Raw genomic sequence first — 10,294 nt, 5'->3', positions numbered from 1 at the left:
CTCCATTCATGTATCACTTCTTAAAGGTGTTCTCTATCGAATTACTTACTTGTCTCCCCCAATTAGTTTGATATACTTCTCTAATGATTCTTGAAATATTATCATGTTTATCATCATTAAGTTATTTCTTTGAGTTCGATATGAATTTCATAATTCATTTGGAGGTTACCGACCTTACATCACTCCGAAAGACCTGATGTCAGTTCATTGGCTCCTCATGCATTATGTATATATATGTATTCACTATTTTACTACACCGTGCCACACTATAGTTGACCAAGCAGGCACGTAGATGTGCACATCACTGCAGTGGGCATGTTATGATGTTACCCCGGACGCGGGATGATGATTATATGATAATGATACGATGATGTACTATAGGTATATACTTGCATATGATTTTTAAAACTCATGCATTGCATGTTGTACGTCCCCAGATGGCTCAGGTTACTTCTATTCTTCTATATTTATGTCTTACTTATATTTTTGTTTCTTGCCTTATATACTCAGTACTTTTATTCGCACTGATGTACCATCCTACGGGACGCTGCATTTCGTGCTGCAGGTCCTGACAGACACAACGGAGGACCTTTTCAGTAGGACTTTCAGCTACAGCGGGTCGTCAGCAAGTGTCATTGTACTGGGCTTGCTCTTTTGGTATATGCTATGTTCACATGTTATGTATATATATCATTTGGGTACGACGGGGCCCTGTCCCGTCCAGTATGTCATGTTTATGTACTCCTAGAGGCTCATAGACAATATGATGTATGCAGATGTCATGTACGGTCTCGTCGGCCTTCATTTGATTATGACTTACATATGTGTGTATGTGTGTGTGTGTGTGTGTTATACTTATGCTATTGTTTCCTGCCTTACATACTCACTACTTTTATCCGTACTGATGTCCCATCCTACGGGACGCTGCATTTTGTGCTACAGGTCCTGACAGACAGAACGGAGGACCTTTTCAATAAGGCTATCAGCTTCAGCAGGCCATCAGCAAGTGCCATTGTGTCGGGCTTGCTCTTTTGGTATATGCTATGTTCATATGTTATACATATGTATCTTTTGGGTACGACGGGACCCTATCCCCTCTAGTATGTCATGTATATGTACTCTTAGAGGCTCATAGACAGTATGATGTATGCAGATGTCATGTATGGCCTCGTTGGCCTTCATTTGATTATGACGCTCTTGGGGTGCTAGCGAATATTTATATATATATAATCGTCATGCATATGTCTTCCATTGTATTGGGCCTTTTCTGCGTGCAGGTGTCTTTCTATGATACAGTGAGATCACATTACAAGCTAGGATAGTTATACTGAGTTCATGTCAGTATACGCCTCGTAGTTCTCAGTCGATAGGGTTGGGTGCCCATCATGCCCCTCGTCGGGGTGTGACTGTAACACAATTTGATTCGCTTGGGTTTGTTTGCAATCCAGCACGTAAAAGTTTCTATATTGAAATTAGTATTAACTGTTGAATATAATTTGGGGGTACACCATCTGCATTAGATTCAGCTAACGTTCAAATGACTTTGAACCTCTTTGCAAGAACGTTATAACCAACTATAAGTGCGTAATATAAAATTGAAATGTCAGCATTAGAATTCAGCTATATAAAAGATGTAATTAAACTCGCACCAGAAAACTAAATTCAAAGAAACTGTAATTATAGGATCTCCCGATGAGATAACTTGTTACGTTCTAATAATCATCCAAAACCGGTATATTTTGCTGACATAAAAATAGAGAATACGGCATTTGCAAGCATTCATTAGAGCTTCTTCGAATACATGTCTAAACTTTTATCAATAAATGACCTTTTAGTTATCTGTATTAAACGAATATTAGGGAATGATCATACATAAGCTTAATGATGTTGCTCGACACCGCGCGAAGCGCTGGTAAATTATCTAGTTTTAGTATAAAGCTAGACTTTGAAGAGGTGACCTGACACACCTCTATGGCCTAGAAGATCATTGTCTTTTTCCTCCTCTTTTTTTTTTTTTTTTTTTTGGATTTTCCTTAGTTTAAAATTTATGTGCTATATATAAACAACCAAAAAATCCCTCTAAGTCTCTTAATTATGCCTCGTAAGCAATTCTCTTAATTACTTACTTATTTTCTTTCCTCATACAACCCTTGTCTATTATTCACATCATTTTTTTCATTTATCTTCTATTAATAACTTATATATCTTTATATTCATTTTGTTGTTGTCATAATAGAAATTTTTAGGCAAAGATCAAAAGGAAAACTATTTATCCTAACATTTAAGAAATATTTTGACGTAGAATGCTGAGATGTATTACAATTTACAAGAACAGCTCACTTATTTTTATCTCTATGCAAAAGTCCAAATACAACTGCCAAAAAAATTACTCCTATAATTAAATAATATCTTTTTATGATCATTATTTAAATAGCATGGGAACTGGGAAATTGAGATGATGTATGTAAGCCCCAAAAACTCTATGCACAATTACTTAAATAAAAAAAATAGTAATCTTTTTCATTATTAAATTCCAAAAGTCTCTAAAATATAATTAATAATAATAATAACTAATAGTATTGTTTCCAAACAACATATATAATTATTAATAATTTTTTTCTCTATCCCGAAATTCCTAATACAGTTGACATTTTTTTAGCAATATTTACTTTTATGACCACGCGAAACGCGGATACATTCACTTGTTTATTATTAGAAAGATGGCTTTTGCACGCAGTTTGGTGCCCTCAAATGATTATCTTGCAATGAACCTTTCATTTGTAAGTTTCTAACAAGTTTTATGACCATAATTTTGGAACTATTGGCACTAATGAAGCTCCTCCATTGGCACATGGCAAAGTTTTCTGATATAGCAATGAAGTACTTGATCACTATGTTGTCCTATATGTAAATCACAATTGCTTCTCTTTTGGCTTAAATGTGATAGGAAAAGGAACAAACAAACAAATAGAAGGAAATTAAAGGAGACATTTTCATGTATGGCATCAGGCTGGTTCTGGTTTCCTATAAGAGAAGCTTGTTCTCTTCCTTGCAGTTCCAAAATGAATTACTAAAGAATTCAGTTTGTAGGTACGCCCCATTTGCTGCAAAACGCTACAAAAGGCATGGTGAATCAGCAATATTTGAAAGACTGACAATGAATTCTTTCTTGAGGATGCAAGAGGGGAAACAAAAATATATTAGAAGGGAAATTTTTAGGAAAGCTCAGATTGTTACGCACCTATATGAGCTCGTCATAAGGGAATCAATTAACTACTCATGCTTTTTAGTAATTCAATGGTTTTCGCTTGGTTACACTTGCATATGCAAAGATGAAAAATCATACCAAAGGGAAGAAGAAACCAGGAGCAGTAGAACATAAAGACACACATCATACACTGCTCTAAAAGAGAATATTTTCCTATAAAATCAGGCCCTTGATTTACAGAAATTTTCAATATGTACAACAACAATTACACTTCAACCCAAAACAAGTTGTGGTTGCAAAATATTTCAGTCTGTACATGTCCAAATACATATATAATTTGAAACATTAGAGTGTTTCAGCTCAATTGTGAACAACGATATTCTTTCCCAGTAAGAGCTGAATAAAGATCAGAGCCAATGCCTACGTGATTTTGGAGTTTATCGATGTGATTTTTGAGCTGTCACCGACTAGTATTTCACTGCTATAGTTGTATTCGGGTGTATTAAAAAATGTAAATCGGTTGTATCAAACAATGACAGGAGTAAATATACAAACAACAACATTTAGATACAAAAATTCAAATACACTATATTTACTCAAAAAAATTGTATACAAACATATTTATATAGATCATTCAAACAATACATACGGTCAAATACATCTAGTTTACTCAAAAATACAATCAGTCAAATATATATAACTTGTATTTACACTCAAAACATGACGAATACACTCATATCTAAGATATAAGAAGGAGAAGAAGTCACGAATTCCGGTCAAACGAATACACTCAGATCTGAGATACAAGGAGGAGAAGGGGCCAAGGATTCCGACCAGAGATGTAAAAATTCCTCTGAAAATTGAGCAAATACACTCAGATGGACGAATACAAACAATGAGGGTAGTGGTAGCGCAGGCGGTGCGGATGGTATCTTTGTCCAGGTCCAGTGACGAGCAATATAAACAATGACAGTAGTTGTAGCGCCGGCGGTGTGGATGGTATCTCTGTCCAGATCCGATGACGAGCAAGTGTTATCGTCCAACTCATCAACGACAGCTAAGACTGCCATCTTAGCTGCGGCAATGCTAAGGACTACCACGTGCACGATGACGCCGGAGCTTCTAGATGAAAATGAGCTGTTGAGAAACTCATCAAATTGTTATGTGGGAGAAGAAATCAATCTCAAACGATCGATTGCTATTCAAAGGGAACCTGTATGAAGGGAATAGAGAGAGACGAGGGAGAAGAGAGAGGGAACATACAGAGAGAAGAGTGAGAGACGAGGGAGAAGAGAGAGGGAACAGAGAGAGAGGGGCAAGGGAGAAGAGATGAGTGAGGGAGAAGAGAGATCTGGGAGAAGGGTAAAGCAAATGAATTTGAGCGTGTGAATACAATATAGCTACGAGCAGTAAATTGAAAATTCACGGCAGCTAGCTACTACTAAAAGTAATTAAATTAAATAGTAGTTATTAACCATAAATACCTCTTAGAGTTAGCTATGCCATGTAAAATTTTCATTTTCGTAATTATATCATTTATAAGATTGTTTTCATGATTTTACTCCAGCTCTGAAATCACACTAGGGTCGGCTCAAGGCCAAAGCCGCTAAGGCAATGCCTTTGGACCCCCAAATTTTTGGGGCCCCATTTTTTTATCAAGTTTTATGGCTAATTTGTTTAAACAATTATTATGACTTATAAAACCTATATGTAGTTTCTAAATATTGAAATTGTTTTTCGAAAAACGTAAAGATTGTATTCACGATAAAAATAAGGAAGTTTGATTCTCGAAATTCAAATTGTGTCACATAAATTGAGATAGGGAAAGTACACAATTATTATTATATATATATATATATAAAAAATAAGAAAATTTTTTAGTCATGTGATTTATTAGCTATATTGTCAGTTGATTTTTTTTTTTTAGGATAAATTGATTTGAAAAAATTGTTAACGACTTTGCATTGTTCTTGACGATTATAAAATAGTAATTAATGATGTCGCATCTAAAAAAGTTAGAAAAGTAGACTTTAAATAAAAATATATATCACAATCTTTCTTTCTTTTTTTAAAAAAAAAAAGTTAGTGTTTTTCTTTAAAGTTTAGCTTTATGCCCCAGTTTTGTTGAGACGGCCCTAAATCACACTAGGTGTCTAAATAATATTTTACCCCTATAAAAAAATTAATTCTACTTTGCTTTTACCTATTTTTATTTTTCATTATACTTTGGTACCCGTCTTTTCCAATTAATTTTGTACCAAAATAGAAGCCCAAAGAAAGTACTTTTTGTTCAAAATCTCTCCTCTTTTCCTAATATCTTTCCATTCTCCATAATAAAATCACCTTTTTCAAAGATCTTTTCCTTAATTACGAATAAAGAACCTCTTAATTTTCCTTTTTCATAACCGCAAACATTCCCAAAATCCCCAAAAATATATTCTCACCAAAGTTGGTGAGATACGGCTGCCACCAAAATATTCTCCTCTTTTCCTAATACCTTGCTACTCTTTTTGTCCTCAGTATATTTTTATCTCTTTCTTCTCATGTGCTTCAACAGAAAAGACTATCGAGAATTTGAAGTTTATAGATTCCTACAACAATCTTAAATTAATATTATAATACTTAGGTTCACAGTTATTAAATATTTATAAATATTTAATCTTGACAAAAGCTACTAGATTCACGTGAACATGTAAACAAATCTCTACAGCCGCTCTTGGCTGTCGAAGGTACGCATCTTCTCCCTTTATCTCTGTGTAATTTTTTTAAATTGTGCTTAAATTAACTGTCGCTATGTGTTGTAGTATGGGGGTCAGTGGCGGACCTAGCCTTATAGAAGGGGGTTCATCCGAACCCCCTTCGGTGAAAAATTACACTGTATATACAAGGTAAAAATTATTTTTATGTATATATAGTAGACTTTGAACCCCCTTAACTTCTTCATTTATGACTTCTTTATATTTTTGAACCCCCTTGGCATAAATCCTGGCTCCGCCACTGATGGGGGTTCGTTTCATTTAAAATCTTGTTGCTTTGATTTGCATTCGAAATATCTGTAGTTTAGTTTATGTATATGAGAGTAAGTAATTAAAAAAAAAAAAATGTTCTGTTGATGTTCAACTCGTAAGGCGTCTTTTTCACATGTATATATCACAACTAGATTTGCTCGGTTACACAATATATGTATTCGTGTCTCTGTTATTGGTCATGTGAAGTTATAGTTTAATCTGTGGAAAATCTAAATCAATGTTATGAGGATAGAGTGTGGAAACATGCTGTTTCGTGTTAAATATGTTTAGCTTATGAAAACCATAGATGTTTGTTTTCAAGCTTTAGGTATTATGGTGTCTTTAAACATTGGCTGATTTAGGGCCTCCTTGGAAAGCAACCCAAGTAATTGGAATTGAGTGTAATTATACAGTTTGACCTATTTGTTTGATCAAATTATTACTTGATTAGGTGGAATTGGGTGTAATTGAGAGGGCGTAATTACACTCTCCAATTCTCAAGGAGGGGGGGTTGAGAATTAGGTGTAATTACACCTGTAATTGCAGGGTTACTTTTTAGTTGTATTTTAATTTATTTTTATTTCTATTATTTTAACTTCTTTTTTCCTTTTTATTTTTTTTATTTTTAAAATTATATTATTTATCTTTCATTCCCTTTTTTATCATTCCAACCTTTGCTTCTTGTGATTTCATGTAATTGCTTATATATATTTTTTTATTCATTTAGTATAATTGTGTTATTATTTTAATTTTTGAAACTACTGATAACCTCGAAATTCACTCCTCAAAGAGAAAGTATATACGGTCGTATGAAATATAATTTACCCAATTATGAGTCGGGGTCAAATCCCCTAGGGAATAATATACTAGGCGATCAAGCAAGTAAGAAATTTTCACTTTCTACACTAAGCCAAACACTTTTTAATATTTGATTTTTGGTTTAACAACTAACAAAGATAAAACTAACTAGAAAGCGGGGAAAATGATCAAAGGCCACAAGCATGGATATAATGGAAATTACGCTCAAGTAACGATCCAATGTATTTTATGATTTTACAACTAAGAGTGAGTTTATGTTAAGATAATAGTTAGTAAAATCTCATTGAAAGTCTTCCAACCAAATCAATGAATTTCACTCTAAACTTATTCAAGCTTTAGAGTGTGATATTAAGCACTACCAATTGAATCACAAGTTAACTTTCTTATTCCTAGCTTAAGTTATTAAATGGGGTTTAAAGCCCCAAGTCCTTGTTAATTAATCTTTTCCAACCTCAATTTTTCTCTTCCGAGCTCAAATTGAAGTACATGGGTGAGTCCTAGGATTAGCTAATCCCTTAAGAAACATTAAAGAACAAGATTAATTAAAGAAACAAAGACCCACTTCATTAGAAGTAAAAATCATTCAATACATAAGCAAAACAAGAGTTTTGATCCAAACTTTAATCATGAATATTCCCATAAACAAGATACAAGTGAAGAAATAAATACTACACACTTAGATGCTCAATACAAAGCAAGCAATTAAAGAAATAAAGTAAAGGTTCAAGAAAACGCTCGACCAAATCTTCAACCTCAAGTGTGGTGTAAGAACCCTAGCTCCCAAACTTGTGTGAATGGCCAAAGATGAAAATATTTTATCTCATGTCTTGTTTTTATAATTCCACAATCTTCCCAACTAAAATATGACAAAAACAGTCCAAGGTTCAGATTTCATGTCACGACCCAACTGGAGGGTCATGACGGGCACCCGGAGCTAACCTACCGAGCACTACATACATGCATCTTTTAGTCATACATGAGTGGGACATAATGTGAACTTATAGATACCGTAAGATGTATAGGACACAAGCCTAAAACATAATATACATACGTCATCAAGCTAATTCCAAGTACATATGCTGACAAGGCTATCCATAGTAATGATACAACAGAATATAGACCGAGATTCCCATAGGACGTCTAACGGTGCATATCTGTCTACGAGCCTTTACTGGAGTACATGACATAATGTGGCCGAGACAGCGCCCCGCCATACCCATGCAAATACATATGCAACCATTCTGACTCAAAGAGCAACTCCGGACCAAGTAGAGTGCCACGACCCTGCTTGCTGAGTTGGTATCCTACTGAGAGATCCCTCAACCTATATCTCAAGACCTATGAGCATGAAACGTAGCACCCCCAGCAAAGAGGCATCAGTACGAATAATGTACGGAGTATGTAAGGCGAAAAATGTAACATAATAAACATATACTGTAAAGAAGAAGGATAAGAATCAACCTGACACTTCTGAGCTATCGATGTAAATCTAGCATACATGTCTCTCTATACTCTCATGTGCTTAACTACATCTATGTACAATACTGTGGCTCTGACCTACTTATTATCCTGGTGCTATCTGCCCAACTGATCAGTGGTAACTGCTCGACCTGCCGTAGCCCGGTGGTAATAACTCACCAACCAGTCGTAGCATGATGGTAAATACATATCTACCTGACTGGTTGTAGACCAGTGGTAAATATGAATGCATATGTTGCGGAACGTGCATCCCGATCTAGATATGAAAGCATGTGTTGTGGAACGTGCAGGCCAATCCAAATATGAATACATGTGTTGCGGAATGTGCAGCTCGATTCAAATATCCCCTATAGGTACCCTTTATATACTTCTAGTGTTCATTCTTTATCTATTAGCTTCTATGCACTTCTCACGATCATTGCTTATCCGTTAATGCCTACATGATTACATAAGACTTATAAACACATTTCCAGGCCATTAAGACTTCTTCCCGATAAACTAAACCTTAACCAAATCCCGAGATACATCATAAGCCTCTCTTCTAGCATTAAATACCTCATTAGGGATCTTCTACTAGCATACTATTCATTTCTGACAAGAAATCCCTTAAGAACACATTTCTAAATTCATCGGAGTGACGTAAGGTCAGTAAACCTCCAATTTCCATTATGGAGCTAACATCATTGGCATATCTCACCTTGAAGGAAAAATAATCATAAGATGAGATCAACATCAATAATATTGTAAGAACAACAAGAATGTAAGCTTCTAGCATTTCTATGAGATGAATCATTACGGACATCATTTGTGAAAATTCATAGCAATAGGATCATGCCTTAAGAAAGAAAGGGACAGCCTTAACATACCTTTCTGCTTACTTAGCCACTCAAAGTCTACCTTTCGATCCTGCAAATCTACATACAAGATGATTCATACAACAATCAGGCCATAGGAACACTTACACACTCAAACTTAGCTAGTTAATAAGTTAACAGAAATTCGGGCAGCATTTCCCCTATAATTTCAACTACCATCCAATTCTAAATCAGCTCTAAAACATCAATAACAACATCAACAATAACATAATCAAGATAATACAAGATAAATAAATGCAAATCCATCCCATATCTTCCTTTAAAATCAAAGCCTAAGTCAGCAACATCAACATGCCAACTCACAATATTTATATCATGATTTCCTTTACTTTAAACTATCAAATCCCTCCAAGCACAAATTAATAACAAGGTTTAGATTAAGAACATACCTTAGTAAGTCCAGAATCTCGACTACCACACTTCACTTTAAAGCCACAAGACCAGCAACTCAATAGAAACACAAGCTACTACGATATCCTAACTAGTCTCGGGTTTTACGGGCTCACATCTTACTTAAATGATGGGAAGGGAGTAGAAGAGGGTTGTGGAGTGTATTAGGAAGCTTAGGGTCTGTTGGTATGGATAAAATGAGGTTTAAGCCGCAACAGATCAATGTATAACATTGCAACAGCTTGACCACCGCCTCACTTTGACGGTTTCATCGATGTACAATGACGGAACCGTTGTTTTTCGACGGCTCATAACTTACTCCATACTTCTCCAAATTGCAATCTGCTAGTTGCATTGGAAAAAAGACACGCTGAACTTCAATTTACATAGGTTGTGCATTACATAAGTCCTCATATTCTAGGAGATATACTTCTCTTAAGTTGACCCAAAATTTCCGGTCCAAAATTCTGCCAAGTTTTTCCAAAATTTCGACAAACTTAATTTCTTCGATTCGC

This window comes from Lycium barbarum, chromosome 11 (assembly GCF_019175385.1).
Source record: "Lycium barbarum isolate Lr01 chromosome 11, ASM1917538v2, whole genome shotgun sequence".
NCBI lineage: Eukaryota > Viridiplantae > Streptophyta > Magnoliopsida > Solanales > Solanaceae > Lycium > Lycium barbarum.
This window is presented reverse-complemented; position numbering follows the sequence as displayed.